Source organism: Aquarana catesbeiana, linkage group LG05 (genome assembly GCF_042186555.1).
Source record: "Aquarana catesbeiana isolate 2022-GZ linkage group LG05, ASM4218655v1, whole genome shotgun sequence".
Classification (NCBI taxonomy): Eukaryota; Metazoa; Chordata; class Amphibia; order Anura; family Ranidae; genus Aquarana; species Aquarana catesbeiana.
This window is the reverse complement of record NC_133328.1, coordinates 525,374,831-525,391,409: the sequence shown is the minus strand read 5'-3', so window position 1 is coordinate 525,391,409 and position 16,579 is coordinate 525,374,831.

Below are 16,579 nucleotides of genomic sequence, written 5' to 3'. Positions count from 1 at the left end.
AGATTGATCGGTGGGTATGCCCACCATTGGAATACCTCCCTTCATCCACCCACTTCTAATGATGGGCATACATGCACCATTTATATATGCTGAAGCATGGGGGCATCCGCCCCAAAAGTTAGGAGCAAATCGCTCCTCCGCCCCTGCTGCCCCCATGCTTCAGCATATATCACCCCCGACAGCGCTGGAGTCACGGCTTTATGTATCGTGGGAGCAAACGCTGTTGCTGTCAAGATACATAAATCCACGCTGCAGCTGAATGGAGTACCTGAAAACAAAAAAATGGTTAACAATAAAACACAGTAAACAGTAAAGTGTAAAAAATTGCATACCTGAAAAGCAAACATGATAAAACATAATAACAATAAAACATTGCAGAATAGAATACAGTAAAAAAGAGCAGAACAATAGAGAGAGAATAGAGAGAGAGAGAACAATAAAACGACAACTATTTTTTTTTTTATTTTATATTTTTTTTGTGTTTTTTTTTACACTTTTTTTTGTAACTGTAACTTTTATAATTGTAACCGGTTCCAGGTTTGGGTATCTCAAAATGCGATGGCTTCTTGGGAGACCCTGTGAAAGTGTGCCTAGTCTGTGCAATGCTGTACCCTACGCTAATACTCAACTAGTGTATGGTAGCGTTCAAAACATTCACCAATGCAAAGACCAGGATTGTCAGGACAGGAGGGACAATAATAGCGGGTGTCACACCTATATCCGTGCTTGCTGCAGACACAACATCTTTTTTGGGGGGGTTCGATGGGTAGGGGTACTCGGGAGGACATAAAGAAAATGCCTCTCATGCAGCCGACTGCATTTGGTTGGGGATGTGAATGGGGGAAGTACGGGTGCTGCAGAAGTGGTGGGTTCCCAATTAGGATTGGCGAATGCAGCAGGAAGGGCATTATGGGCACGACGGGCCTGTGTTTGTCTTCTTCTTGGTGGCAGCGGGACACTACTTGTGCTTGCCACCTCACCAGCTTGAACTGCACTTATGGGACTCGCCACGTCACCAAGTGTTACTGCAGTGCTGGTTTGACTATGACCGGGGTGTACTAGGCCACCGGTGCTTGCCAGTTCACCAAAACGCTACCAAAAAACTGTTAGCGATTGCAGGGATCAGGCCTGACTCTGCGAACGCTGCAGTTATGTGTTTAGTGTTTTGTAAGTGACAGTGATCGATCGATACTGCACTTAGGTGGGCTGGGCTGAGGGGCAAAACGCAGGTGCTAGCAGGTATCTGGACTGATCCCACTAACACTGCATTTTTGGGAACCCTAAACTGCTGGGGACGCTAGTATAGATCTGATCGGATCAGATATTGATCTGTTTAGATACTATACCACTAAGGGAGGTGTACGGTGCGTACGTGGGTGTCAGCGCTACTGGCACTAGCCTGACGCTGCCTGGGGCTGGTGCTTGCCAGTTCACCAAAACGCTACCAAAAAAACTGTTAGCGATCGCAGGGATCATGCCTGACTCTGCGAACGCTGCAGTTATGCGTTTAGTGTTTTGTAAGTGACAGTGATCGATCGATACTGCACTTGGGTGGGCTGGGTTGGGTCGGGCAGAGGGGCAAAACGCAGGTGCTAGCAGGTATCTGGGCTGATCCCACTAACACTGTATTTTTGGGAACCCTAAACTGCTGGGGGCGCTAGTATAGATCTGATCAGATCAGATATTGATCCGTTCAGATACTATACCACTAAGGGAGGTGTATGGTGCGTGCGTGGGTGTTAGCTGTACAGGCGCTAACCTGACGCTGCCTGGGGCGACGTAGACCCCATCTGATCCTAAAACCTAACTTATATCACCGCCGGGCGATCAGGGGGCCAAACCTTTATTAGGTAATAAACGGCGGGTGCCCTGACACTATAAAAAATAAACTAACTAACCAGCGTCACCCGTAACAGTTATACGGTGATCACTGGTGAAAGGGTTAACTAGGGGGCAATTAAAGGGTTAAAACCTTTATTAGATAGTATATGGGGGTCCCTGATGCTATAAAACGCTGACGGTGAACCTATATATTTACCTCCCTAACTAGCGTCACCAGTGATACTAATACATCGACACTGGCGACGGGGGGTGACCACGGGGTTAAAACTTTATTAGGGGGGGTTAGGGGGGTACCTTAGACCTAAAGGAGGCAAACATTAACTGCCCTACCACTTCTAACTGTCACAAACTGACACCAATGCAGTAATCAGAAAAAAAAAAACTTCTTGGTGTCACTGTGATGGGGGGGGGTGATTAGGGGGTGATCAGGGGGTGATCGGGGGGGTGATGGGAGGTGCAAAGTATGCCTGGTGTGTTTTACTGTGTGTGTTGTGTAGGTGCACTTACTCAGATGTCTTCTCTCCTTGGCGCCGGAATGGAAAATACAGAGCCGAGGAGTGATGACAATACTTCCTCTGCCGCTGTTTACTATACATTAGCAGAGGAAGATTCTCATTTGTTGGGAGCGATCGCGAGGGGGTGGCCACGAATGAGTGGTCTCCCCCTCAGCCTGGATCGCTCCCCTAACGAAGCCAACTGCCTCGGGCACCGGGGGGGTGCCCCCGGGAGGCAGATCACGTGCCAGGTACGTGATTTTGCCTGCCTGTGCCATTCTGCTGCAGTATATCTGCGTTAGGCGGTCGGCAAGTGGTTAATACCTTGGAATGTCTACTTTCTAAAAAGGGGTCATTTGGGGGGTATTTGTACTTTCCTGACTTGTTAGTGTCTCAAGAAATGAGATTCGCTTGATGTACTGTAGGCCTGATCAGATGTGAACAATTTTCAGTGATTGGCACCATAGTTTGTAGACTGTATAACTTTCACAAAGACCAAATAATATACACCGATTTGGGTTATTTTTACCAAAGATATGTAGCAGTATAAATTGTGTAAAAATTTATGAAGAAAAATGACTAATTAGCAAAATTTTATGACAGAAACAAAGAAAAAGGAATTTTTCCAAAATTTACGGTCTTTTTTTATTTATAGCACAAAAAATAAAAAACCCACTAGTGATTAAATACCACCAAAAGAGAGCTCTATTTGTGTGAAAAAAAGGATGCAAGTTTAATATAGGTAAAGTGTTGCATGACTGAGTAATTGTCATTCAAACTGTGAGAGCGCTGAAAGCTGAAAATTGGTCTGGGCAGGAAGGGGGTGTAAGTGCACTGTATTGAGGTGGTTAAAACAACTTGATTTATTAGGTAAAAATGGTAGATGCAAGGTACTCACATTCACAAGATAAAATTCAGTTAACAAACCATGAGCACCGAGTTCGCTTGCATCACTTCGGATACCTCTGTGTCCCCACGTGTGTCATCACGGTCACGTGACTTCATCAGGGTATATGTATAAGCACTGAAAGTGTCCCTAAATATGTTCAGTTAATGGGCTAATGGAACGGCCATTTTCTTGTGGCTCAATAAAGGAAGTATAGTGGCGGCCATTTTGCATAGATACTGCATGGGATGTCGATAGTGACCATTTCTTTGTAGCTCGGCATCTATCATGTAGCATGGCGGCCATTTTCTTGGTGATACGTGGGTATTTTCAACCAAGCAAGTACTTGTAAGAAAACAAGGGGCATATAAAACAAAAATAAATTAATAACATTACTGATAAGTGTATGGGACATCCACAACTAAATCCTAAAGGGGAAAAGACGAGGTAATAAAAAAGGGGGCCACCGACATGATCTGGCAAGCGGTAACCTCAACTAAAATAGTGTCACCAACCTCCTCTGTGATGAAATATGATACAGGGGACACCAGAATTAGTGTATCTTAAATCAAACCAGTAAAAATATATACAAAATCGAAAAATAAAAAAATATAATAAAAAAAGACCAAATGTGTGCTACGGAAATGACGCAAATGATGAAATATAACAATAGAATAATCCATATGATATGAATTATAAGTGACCAATAATAATAGTGTATTCACTAATTTCAAAAATTCCAAAAAACAAAGAGACAAGATGTGCGCAGATCAAGGAAAATTAAGGGGTCACTAAGGACTAGATAGAAATTAAAAATCACTAGGAGAACAATTTAAATCAAATTCTACATTTAATCCTCGCAGTGAAAAGCTGTCCAATATAAAAATCTATTTAGATTCCAATTGGCTTAATGTTCTGACTTTGTGGTTACCCCGCCAATGTCTAATATAGGGTTCTATTCCCCAAAATTTAAGATGTGTGGGGTCTTTCTTATGGCATGTAGCGAAATGTTTATACACACTATGCTTATCAAATCCTTTTATGATGTGCTGTATGAGTTCTTTTATGCATACTTTTAATGGTCTTTTGGTTCACCCTACATATTGTAGTCCACAACTACATTCTAGAATATATACTGCTCCTTCAGTGTTGCAACATATAAACTCTTTCACTTCATAGGAGTTTCCTGTGCTAGTAAAGATGAAACTGGTTTTCTTCTCATTTGGGCATTTTGTTTTAGTGCACGCGAAACAAGGGAAAAACGTAAAACCCCTATTGGGTGGGTCTGGAATGCTCTTCACTAATTTATCTCAGATCGTGGGGGCTCTCCTATATACAAAATTGGGAAATTCGGTAATACTCCTTGTAAGTGCCTGTCAGCTAGTAAAACACACCAGTGTCATTTGATCATTTTTTCTATTTTTTCATGTTGAATGCTGTAGTTCAAAATAATTGCTGCCTTGTCAACAACCATTTCCTGTTTCTTCTTGTCCTTGATCAAATCGTTACGGTTCATTTCTGCTACTTCTGATATTTTTTCTTTAATATATTTATCATCATAGCCTTTTTCAATGAATCTCTGTCCCATGTTCTCCACTTGGGCCATAAAGGTGTCTTTGTGGGTGCAGTTCTGCCTTAGGCACATAAATTGACCCTTTGGGATATTGTAGAGCCAGTTCCTGAGATGGCAACTTCCTAATGGTAGATAGCTGTTTCAATCAACGTTTTTGAAATGCGTTTTTGAAGTGAGAGTGTGATTTTCTTGTGTAATTTCTAAATCCAAAAACGTAATAATTTTTTCACTGATATCCCAAGTCAATTTGATGTCTTTATCATTTTTATTTAAATCCTCTAAGAATAAGAGTAGATTGACCTGTTCTCCCTTCCACATGATAAAGATATCATCGATATATCTTTTAAAAATAATCAATTCACTTGGTGTATCTGAAAAAAACTGCTTGTTCCTCCCACTGAGCCATAAACAGTCCTGCCACGCTGGGAGCAAACTTTGCTCCCATAGTGACTCCTGTTTTTTGGTAATAATAGTTTTGATTATACCAGAAGTAACTATTTTTGAGACAAAAATCTAAACTTTTGACCAGATATTTCCTTTGGACGCAAGGCAATGTGGTGTATTTTCTTAATCCCCATTTTACAGCTTCACATGCTTGGTGGTGAAAGATTACAGTATACGAAGAAATATCTGCCGTAGCTATGATCCAAGGCCCTTCCATTTTTGGGATGTCTTCTATGATCTGTAGCATGTGTTTGGTATCCCTAAAATATGCACGTGTTTTTTGTACTGCTGGCTGTAAGAAATTATCAATGTATTGACCAATTCTAGCTGTAAGGGAGTCAATCCCATTAACTATTGGTCCTGAGGGTGGGTTAGTTTTATCTTTATGCATCTTTGGTATAGAATACAGAATTGGTGTGCGACATGATTCTGGTGTTCAAAATGTTGCTTCCTTTTTATTGAGTATGTCCCATTTGAGGCCCAAATGAACTATTTGCTCCAAAGCCTTCCTACATTTGAACATGGGATTACTTGGTAGTTAGCTGTATGTGCATCCATCCTGTAATAGTAGACTCATACTCTCATTATATTGTGTTTTAGTGTGGACCACAATACCCCCACCTTTGTCGGCTGGTCGAATGACCAGATCTTTCCTTTTGGTCAATTTATGAATGCCACTTTTTATGTATTTGGGTTCTTCCTTTTTATACACCTTGAGGTCTTTTAAATCTTGTAGGACCAATTTCTTAAACACATCAATATATTTATTATCCTTCGGTGGAGGATTAAAAAAAGGTTTATTTCTTAACGTGCTATGTATAATCTCTCCACTTTGTATTGGCCTATTTGATTTGCATGGATTGTTAGCAATGAATTTTTTTATGTTCAATTTACTAATGTATTTTTGAATGCCTATATAGGTTTGAAATTTGTCAAGATTCTTTATGGGTGCATATTTTACACCATTATCGAGAACTCCTATTTCTTCTTGTGTCAATTGTTGACCACTAAGGTTAAAACTGCCCTCCCCTTTTACTCTCTTTGTTTTTTGGTGTCTCTTCCCTGATCTGTGTCCTCTTTCTGGACTTCTTCTCGTGTTTCTTGTCTCGTCTGGGTTCCTCAGCAGATCTCGGCCTCTCCCTAAAAAAGACCTATTATAATCGGTATCAGGATAGTATTGTCCCTCATGTCTATCCTTTCCTGTTGGTTCCTGAGAGGAGCATAGTAGTTGTTTGTTTGTATCGGGCTGCGTTCATATGGCCGCTGGGGTCCCTGTGGTGGTGGGTCTCTTGTTTCTCCATAGCCATATTCATAGGGGGGTGCAGGGCTCCTCCCCCTCTGTCCATAGGGTCCATACGATGGTCCCCTATGGTCTCCATGTACATAGGGGGCACCCCTGTTGTCCCTTTGATCATATGGGGGTCCCCTATTTTCTCTTTGATCATGAGGTGGTTTATGCCAGTTGTTATATCCATAATAGGGTTTTATATTATTATTGTTCTTCCAGTGTGGTTTCTTTCATCCATTCTGTGGGATTTGTTCATAATTCGTGGGTCTTCTATCAACTCTATATGGAGTATGATGATTCTGATTCCCCTGTCTCTCATCATTTCTTGGCCATCTTGGGGTTTCTACCCTATTTCTTTCTTTCAATTTCTGATTGGGTCTATTTTGTATATTTCAGTCGGGTTCTGTATTGACATATTGTGGTTGAACTCTGTTTTTTCAGGTGTGGAGAAAGTTGAAATGGGATCCATTTGTCCAAGTTGGCTTTGCCATTTAAATGCCAGATCGGTTTGGAAGTCATCCCTAGTATATTTCTTACTTTTCCTTAGTTGTACTACCTTATCTTTCTTAGTAAGGTCGTTATTTAACTGAGTTGTGGGTGTGATGAATTCTGCTGCTTCTTTATGGTTTTCTAGCTATGACCGTGACAACACGTGTAGGGAGACAGGGGCACTGGAAGTGACGCAGGCGAGCTCGGCGCTCGTGGTTTGTTAACTGAATTTTATCTTGTAAATGTGAGTACCTTGCATCTACCGTTTTTACCTAATAAATCAAGTCGTTTAAACATACTACACTATTCTGGAATCCCCTTCTTCTTTCCTTTGCCATCTTTTACATACCTGTATTGCGGGATTTAAAAATTAATATGTGGAAAGGATAAGTGGCATTAATTCGAAACGGAGCAGACCCCCATCTCCACATTTGACACATGCATAGGAGTCTGGTCACGGTCAAGAATTACCTGTGATTAACACATACAGTGGGGCAAAAAAGTATTTTGGTAAAAGTCAGCCACCAATTGTGCAAGTTCTCCCACTTAAAAAGATGAGAGAGTAATTGTCATCATAGGTATACCTCAACTATGAGAGACAAAATGTGGAAACAAATCCAGACAATCACATGTCTGATTTTTGAAAGAATTTATTTGCAAATTATGGTGGAAAATAAGTATTTGGTCAATATCAAAAGTTCATCTCAATACTTTGTTATATATTCTTTGTTGGCAATGACAGAGGTCAAATGTTTTCTGTAAGTCTTCACAAGGTTGTCACACACTGTTGCTGGTATGTTGGTCCATTCCTCCATGCAGATCTCCTCTAGAGCAGTGATGTTTTGGGGCTGTCGCTGGGCAACACAGACTTTCAACTCCCTCCAAAGGTTTTCTATGGGGTTGAGATCTGGAGACTGGCTAGGCCACTCCAGGACCTTGAAATGCTTCTTACGAAGCCACTCCTTCATTGCCCGGGCGGTGTGTTTAGGATCATTGTCATGCTGAAAGACCCAGCCACGTTTCATCTTCAATGCCCTTGCTGATGGGAGGAGGTTTGCACTCAAAATCTCATGATACATGGCCCCATTCATTCTTTCATGTACATGGATCAGTTGTCCTGTTCCCTTTGCAGAGAAACAGCCCCAAAGCATGATGTTGCCACCCCCATGCTTCACAGTAGGTATGGTGTTCTTTGGTTGCAACTCAGCATTCTCTCTCCTTCCAAAAACGACGAGTTGTGTTTCTACCGAACAGTTCTACTTTGGTTTCATCTGACCATATGACATTCTCCCAATCCTCTCCCAATCCTCAAATGCTCTCTAGCAAACCTCAGACGGGCCCGGACATGTACTGACTTAAGCAGGGGGACACGTCTGGCACTGCAGGATCTGAGTCCCTGGCGGCGTAGTGTGTTACAGATGGTAGCCTTTGTTACGATGGTCCCAGCTCTCTGCAGGTCATTCACTAGGTCCCCCCATGTGGTTCTGGGATTTTTGCTCACTGTTCTTGTGATCATTTTGACCCCATGGGGTGAGATCTTGCGTGGAGCCCCAGATCGAGGGAGATTATCAGTGGTCTTGTATGTCTTCCATTCTCTAATTATTGCTCCCACAGTTGATTTCTTCACACCAAGCTGCTTGCCTATTGCAGATTCAGTCTTCCCAGCCTGGTGCAGGTCTACAATTTTGTTTCTGGTGTCCTTCGACAGCTCTTTGGTCTTCACAATAGTGGAGTTTGGAGTGTGACTGTTTGAGTTTGTGGACAGGTGTCTTTTATACTGATAACAAGTTCAAACAGGTGCCATTAATACAGGTAATACGTGGAGGACAGAGGAGCCTCTTAAAGAAGAAGATACAGGTCTGTGAGAGCCAGAAATCTTGCTTGTTTGCAGGTGACCAAATACTTATTTTCCACCATAATTTGCAAATAAATTCTTTCAAAAATCAGACAATGTGATTGTCTGGATTTGTTTCCACATTGTGTCTCTCATAGTTGAGGTATACCTATGATGACAATTACAGGCCTCTCTCATCTTTTTAAGTGGGAGAACTTGCACAGTTGGTGGCTGACTAAATACTTTTTTGCCCCACTGTATACTCTGATACTCTGCATCCAGTGTAGCCTATATCTACAGTACATTCTGTGGTGTACTATTTTCAATACACTTCAGGCGCTGTACACAGTGTCTCAAAACAGTGTGTACAGTGTCTACTACATTTCTGGTGGTGTACACGTTATAAAATACAGTGCAGCCATTGTACAGTTTCTAATACAGGGCAGGCGGTGTACACAGTATCTAATACAGTGTGTACAGTTTCTACTACACTTCTGGTGGTGTACACAATACACAATACAGTGCAGCTGTAGTACAGTTGCTAATACAGTGCAGGGGGTGTACAGGGTATCTAATACAGTGTGTACAGTTTCTACTACACTTCTGGAGGTGTACACAGCAAACAATACAGTGCAGTCGTAGTACAGTTGCTAATACAGTGCAGGCGGTGTACAGTTTCTACTACACTTCTAGTGGTGTACACAGTACACAATACAGTGCAGCCCTAGTACAGTTGCTAATACAGTGCAGGTGATGTACACAGTATCTAATACAGTGTAGTGTGGTGTTGCAAAACAAAATATACATCATGTCCAGAAGGCCACCAAGGAGAGGCAGACGCTCACAGGCCACTAAAAGAGGGCAAGCAGCCTCTGTGTCTACAGTTAACAGTGCTGGTCATGGACATGGTGCATCCTCTGCAGATGGCCGTGGGGCGAGTTTGTCCTTTTTTTCTGCTGCTGGCCGTGTTATTGAGCCAGAACATGCAAAAGAGTTGGTGGAGTGAATAACAAAGCTGTCCTCATCCTCCTCATCCTCTGTCATCCAGGCTCAGAGTAGTTTTCCTTCCAACGCAGCTGCCAAAGCAGCCTATTTCACCTGTACCTCAGTCACTCCTTCTGTAGCCCCGCCATCATGCATGGAGAAGTCCTCAGAATTATTCGACCACAGTGTTGGATACATGCTGCTGGAGGATGCGCAGCATTTTGAAGGCTCCGTTGTTGGTTTCCACGTTGAGGAAGGGTGTAACGTGAGCCTGGAGAGAGGGGGTGCCCAAGAAGGACAAGAAACTGGCAGTCATGTTCCCCCAGCTGCAGCATACTGCCAAGTTTGCTCCAGTGACAAGGAGAGAGGGGATGATGAGGTCACTGACTCTACTTGGGTGCCTGAGAGAAGAGAGGAGGAGGCACAACTCCAACAAGGCAGGATGTCCTCTAGGGGGCAGCTTAAGGGCAGCCACCCTATTGCATCACACCACAGTGCTCCGCAAGTGCAGGGCGCTGCTGACTAACGCTGACTTTTAAAAGTTCCTTGGTGTGGGCCTTTTTTGACACGTGTGCAGCAGATTGCACCATTGCTGTTTGCAACTTATGTCTGAAGCGGATCAAGTGTGGCCAGAACAGCAGCCGCTTGGGCACCACATTCTTGACCAGAAATATGACGACCTGCCATGCAGTCCATTGGCAACAGCATTTGAAAGACCCACATCAAAGAAAAAGGCAGACTTCTTGCTCCTCATCTGGGATCTCCAACCCTACTATACCTCCAGTCCTCTCAAAAACCTGACTGAGAGGAATGAAGGTATAGCAATAGGTGTTCCAAGTACTTGCAGCCAATCTGCTAGCAGTACACCACCATCTTATTTAAGCAGGCAAATTTCCCTACCCCAGTAGCTGAACCGTAAAAATAAATTTGGTCCCAGCCATTCACATACTCAGCATCTAAATGCTAGCTTGGCCAAATTGCTAGCACTGCAACTGCTGCCTTTTCAGCTGGTAGACTATGCCCCCTTTTGTGAATTTGTGGAATGTGCTGTACCTCAGTGGCAGGTTCCAAAACGCCATTTCTTTTCACGGAAGGCCATATCGGCTCTCTACCGGCATGTGGAAGGCAATGTTTTGGCCTCGTTGGACAGGGCAGTCAGCAGTAAGGTGCATATTACCACTGACTCATGGTCCAGCAGGCATGGGCAGGGATGTTACCTTTCCTTCACAGTGCATTGAGTAACTCTGCTGGCAGCTGGGAAGGATGCCATGCGGTGCTTGAGTTGGTCTGCCTAGGGGACAGGAGCTACACTGGGGCAGAGATTCTGTCAGCTCTGCAGGGGCAGGCTCAGAGGTGGTTGACGCCACACCAGCCAGGAATGATTTATGCGATAATGGCACCAACCTTCTCTCTGCCCTCCGACAGGGACACTTGACCCATGTTCTATGTTTGGCACATGTCCTGAATTTGGTGGTGCAGCAGTTCTTGAGCAGGTACCCAGGCTTACAGCATCTCCTAAGGCAAGCCAGAAAAGTCTGTGGTCATTTCCGCTGGTCATACAATGCCAGTGCTCGGCTGGCTGACATTCAAAGGGAATGCAACCTGCCCACCAACCGCCTCATTTGTGACATGCCCACCAGGTGGAACTCAACGTTGGCAATGCTGCAGCAGCTGCACACACAGCAGAGGGCCATCAATGATTATCTGTGCGAGTATGGCACCAGGACAGGGTCAGGGGAGCTTGGCTTTTTTTTGCCACGCCAGTGGCTACTAATCAAGGATGCATGCACTGTCCTGTCACCATTTGAGGATGGTGAGCAGCGACAATGCATGCATCAGTGACACTGTTCCTCTAGTCTTCCTGTTGGAGCACATGCTTCGTGGAATCATGGACAGGGCACTTGAGGCAGAACAGTGGGAGGAAGAGGAGGACTTTCTTACCTCTCAAGGCCCCCTTTATCCAGATAGCATTCCTGCCGGCCCGCCAAACACACAGGAAGAAGAGGAGGAGGATTGTGTCAGCATGGATTTAGAGGATAACACTCAGCAGCAGTCTTCAAGGGATGGTTTTCAGTCCCCAGAAACCCAAGGAGTTGTACATGGCTGGGAGGAGGTAGTTACAGATCATGTGATCCTTAGTGGCCCAGAGGACACAGAATCGAATGCCTCTGCAAACTTACGCTGCATGGCCTCCCTGATTCTGCAAAGCCTGTGAAAGGAACCTAGGATTCTTGGTATCAAGGAGAGGGATCATTACTGGCTGGCAACCCTTCTTGATCCATGTTGCAAGGGTAAGGTTGCAGAACTCATCCTGCCTTCGCAGAGGGAGCAGAGGATGAAACATTTCCTGGTGCTGGACAACGTGTTGCTGAGGCTTTGTTCAGTCAGAGGAAGAGCGGTGGAGAAGGTGGCTGGCTGACGAATGCCTTTAAACAAATTTTCAGTCCTCAGCACCAAGATCTGGTCAGTTTAAGTATCTATCGCAATTGTCTGCATTACATGATGCAGGAATATCAAGAGCAGACTTGGAGACCTTTCCAACAGAGCATCTACTGGGTTACTGGGTCTTGAGGATGGACTACTGGCCTGTCCTGCATTCAGCGTTCTTTCTGAACGCACATTCAGTGCTGCTGGAGGGTTTGTAATGGATCAAAGAGTGTGCCTGTCCATAGACTCCGTTGATAGGCTCACATTCATAAAAATGAATCTTGGATCAGCAGCTATCAAGCATCTGATGCTGATGTAACTGATTGAATTTGCTATGGATGTGGGATCCCTTGAAGACTGCCTATACTAACTATCCTATTTCTCCTCAATCTTGATGATGCTAGCTTCCAACAATCTTTTTGGTTCAGGGCACCACCACCCAAGGCCCAATTTTTCTGCCACTGTTTAACAGGGGCATGTAATTACAATTTTTGATCTAATATTTCACAACATGGCCCATTCCTGTGCCCAACAAGAGTATCTGTGAGGGGTTACAGTGTTGTGGCACCACCACCACCACCACCACCCAAGTAATGGCCTGGGGGGGGGACACCCATGCCGTTTTTTTGATGATGATTTTCATCTATATTACCAGGACCCGGCAATACATTACAGTTGTGAGTAGTTTTGTATTCAATTTTTTCCTTTAGAATTGTCATTTTGCTGTGGTATTGTACTAAATACGGGGAAAATGCGCTACTTTACAGACATACTAAGGACACCCCCGGGCATGATATTTGAAGGAATATTTCATTTTTATTGTTTCACTTTAACCACATGCCGACCAGCGCATGACGATATACGTCAGCACAATGGCATGACTGGGCAAATGGGCATACAGGTACATCTCCTTTAAATCGCAGCATTGTGGGCACGCGTGTGCCAATGTCTGCCGGGGTCCCACGATCGTGTCGTGGAGCGGCAGAACAGGGAGATGCCTATGTAAACAAGGCATTTCACTGTTCTGCCTAGCAACATGACATAGCAACCCCTTTCCTGCCAGTGTCATTTACACAGTAATCAGTGCATTTTTATAGCACTGATCGCTGTATAAATGACAATGGTTCCAAAATAGTGTCAAAAGTGTCCGATGTGTATGCCATAATGTCGCAGTCACAATAAAAATCGCAGATCGCCTACCCTTACTAATAAAAAAAAATTCATAATAAAAATGCCATAAATCTATTCCCTATTTTGTAGACACTATAACTTTTGCGCAAACCAATCAATATACGCTTATTGCGATTTTTTAACCAAAAATATGTAGAATACGTATCGGCCTAAACTGAGAAAGAAATTTTTTTTTTTTATATATATTTTTTGGGGATATTTATTATAGCAAAAAGTAAAAAATATTGCTTTTTTTCACAATTGTCGCTCTTTTTTTGTTTATAGCGCAAAAAATAAAAACCACAGAGGTGATCAAATACCACCAAAAGAAAGCTCTATTTGTGGGGAAAAAAAAGAACACATGACTGCACAGTGTCAGTTAAAGCGATGCAGTGCCGAATCGCAAAAGTGCTCTGCTGGAAGGGGGTAAATCCTTCCTGGGCTGAAGTGGTTAAGCATTATTAAAATCACTGCTCCTGAAAAAACTGCCATTTTTAAAACTTTTTTTGCATTAATACATGTACGATGGGGCACGGCCTGGATCCCCAAACACTTTTTATGGCAATAACTTGCATATACTGTAAGCCTTTAAAATGAGCACTTTTGATTTTTCACGTTTGTGTCCCATAGACTTTAACGGTGTTTGTGTGTTCAAACAAATTTCTTTGCTTGTTCGCATGTTCTGCTGCGAACCGAACCGGGTTTTTTTTGGCTCATCCCTATTAGTCAGCCTTGGTCTGTTTAAAGTGGAGAACAGTGACTGTCAATCATTGTTCTCTGCTCTGCTCATCCAGTGCTCACTGGAGTGCTAGGTTGGGGTACGGTGGTGAGATAAGAACAAGAGGTGCCACCCTAAGTGCAGTACTAGGTAAAAAGGTACACGTTTAATAGGGATACACTCACATGGTAGTGGAGAATAAAAGGCACGTGGAAGCAGGCGCATGCGCGGGAGTTCCAATATGGCTGCCTGAGCCAGGAGCTCCGCTCCACCCCGGACCGCAGAGCCGCACTACGGCGAATACAGCCCTCCCCGCCGCTTCCAGCTAACTCTCCCGTGTCAGGGACCCTCCGAGGAGCCAGCGGAGATGTCCGGCCCCCCGGTGAGGAGAGATCTCGGCCCGCTTTTCGATACGGCGGGAGCGGACGGGATTTCCAAGATGGCCGCCAGCACGGAATCCACACAGCCACACGCTGCTCAGCAACACAGGCCAGTACTTACCCCACCGACTCTCACTTATGCCCAGGCCACACAGGGCCCCTCACATGCCCTTCAGACTCCCCACCAAAGCGCCCAGAAACCTCAGGCCGCTGCTAAGGCCTCCACAGGCTCCACAAACATGGCGCTACAGGAGATGTCTCCCCAGGCCCTCCCCACACAGGCCCAGCTCTCAAGGGTAGCTCATCAGCCCTCAGGCTTTTCATTAAATGACTTTTCCCAAATGCAAGAAGAAATGTTTCTTAAATTCTCCTCATTGCTGGAGAAAGGTCTGGCCACCACAGCACACCAGATAACTAACACTATCAAAGCTGACCTTTCAAATATAGGCTCGAGAATAGAAGCAATAGAGGAAAAAGTGGAGTGCACAGTCTCCAAAACGAACCAAAATGCAGCCCACCTTCAGTCTGTTCAGGAACAACTAGATGTGGCCCTTTCCAGGATAGATGAACTCGAGAACAGGTCCAGGAGATATAATTTCAGAATTAGAGGCCTCCCTGAAACCTTCACGGATATTCCCTCCACGGTTCAGGACATTATCTCTGAAATCATTCCTAATATCCCCTCCCAGCGTCTCGAATTAGACAGGGCTCACAGATCCCTCGGTCCCCCCAGACAAGACGGATCACCCAGAGACATAATTGTGAAACCACACTTTTTTGCGACCAAGGAGGAAGTCATGCGACAATCCCGTCAGAACCCCAAACTGCAACACCGGGGCCATCAGATCCAGATTTTCGCGGATTTAGCACCCTCCACTATCCAGAGACGCAGAACCCTGAAACCTCTTCTCTTGAACCTATCACAAAGGGACGTTAAATATCGCTGGACCTTCCCCTTCGCGGTCAAATTCACGCTGCAGGGTAAAACCTACTCCTTTTCCAGCTTCCCAGAAGGGGAAAAACTGCTTCTTTCCCTTAAACTCATCTCACAGGAAGCCCCAATGGACTTTTCTGCGTCCTCATCAGGCTCGACAAAACGCCCCCCACCAGGCAGTCCTGTCTCCCCCTTATGGAACAAGAATACGACCAAGAGGAGCAAGGAGGGGAAACCATCTTAAGGCCAGGCTGGCCTCTTCTCCTTTCTATGTCCCAGCAGGGACGTTTGTTCGGGGTGCTGGTCCACACAGTTGCCGGAGCTGGAGCTCCACACCCCACCACGGCTCAAAGGCTTGATAAGCCCATCAACAGAACTACACCCCTCAATGCACTTCATAGCACTGTTTTTCCACAACGAATACCCCCCCCACAGAGAATAGAAAGTACCCGGCCATCACCAGATTTTCCACATTTTTCCCTTCAGCGGAACTGTCCAGCGGACTCAGACGCTCCCCGGAAGAAGTTCGGATTGCCGGGACTTTAGTCATAAGCGGACTGTAGATTGGTTTTAGTAATAATGGGATTTTGGTTCCTAGACCCGTTCTAGTTTAGGGCATGATTCATATTTGGGGTCGGGAGGGGGGTGGAAGTGCTGAGGTGGGTGGGGTGTTCTCCTTTTTCATTTAAAGATTAAGGTATAGTACCACTTAACCTGGCAAGTAGTGCCATGAGTTTAGGGCTGTTTTAATTTTATTTCAGTTGCACTTTAACGTTAGTGTGTATGTTTCCATGTTTTAAAGTGATAAAGATAGGGTCCGGGGTGGACACCATGTGCCTCCTCTCATTTCCAAAGAACCTCAGTGTCCTTTGGTCTTGGGACTTCAGTCGGTCTCCCAGCTGGACTGAAGATTTTTTTTTGGGTTTGTTGTGGGAAATTTTCCACAAGATCCCAAGGGTCATATTTTGAGACCCAAGTTGTTACTATTTTTGCTCTTATGTGTCTGTTTGTCCTTTTCTCTTCTTTATTTCCTCTCACCCCCCTTCTTTTTTCCAGCCGTCCTGCGGGTAGGAGCCTCGCGCCCCCCAGAGATAAACACAGAAGACGCCCAATACG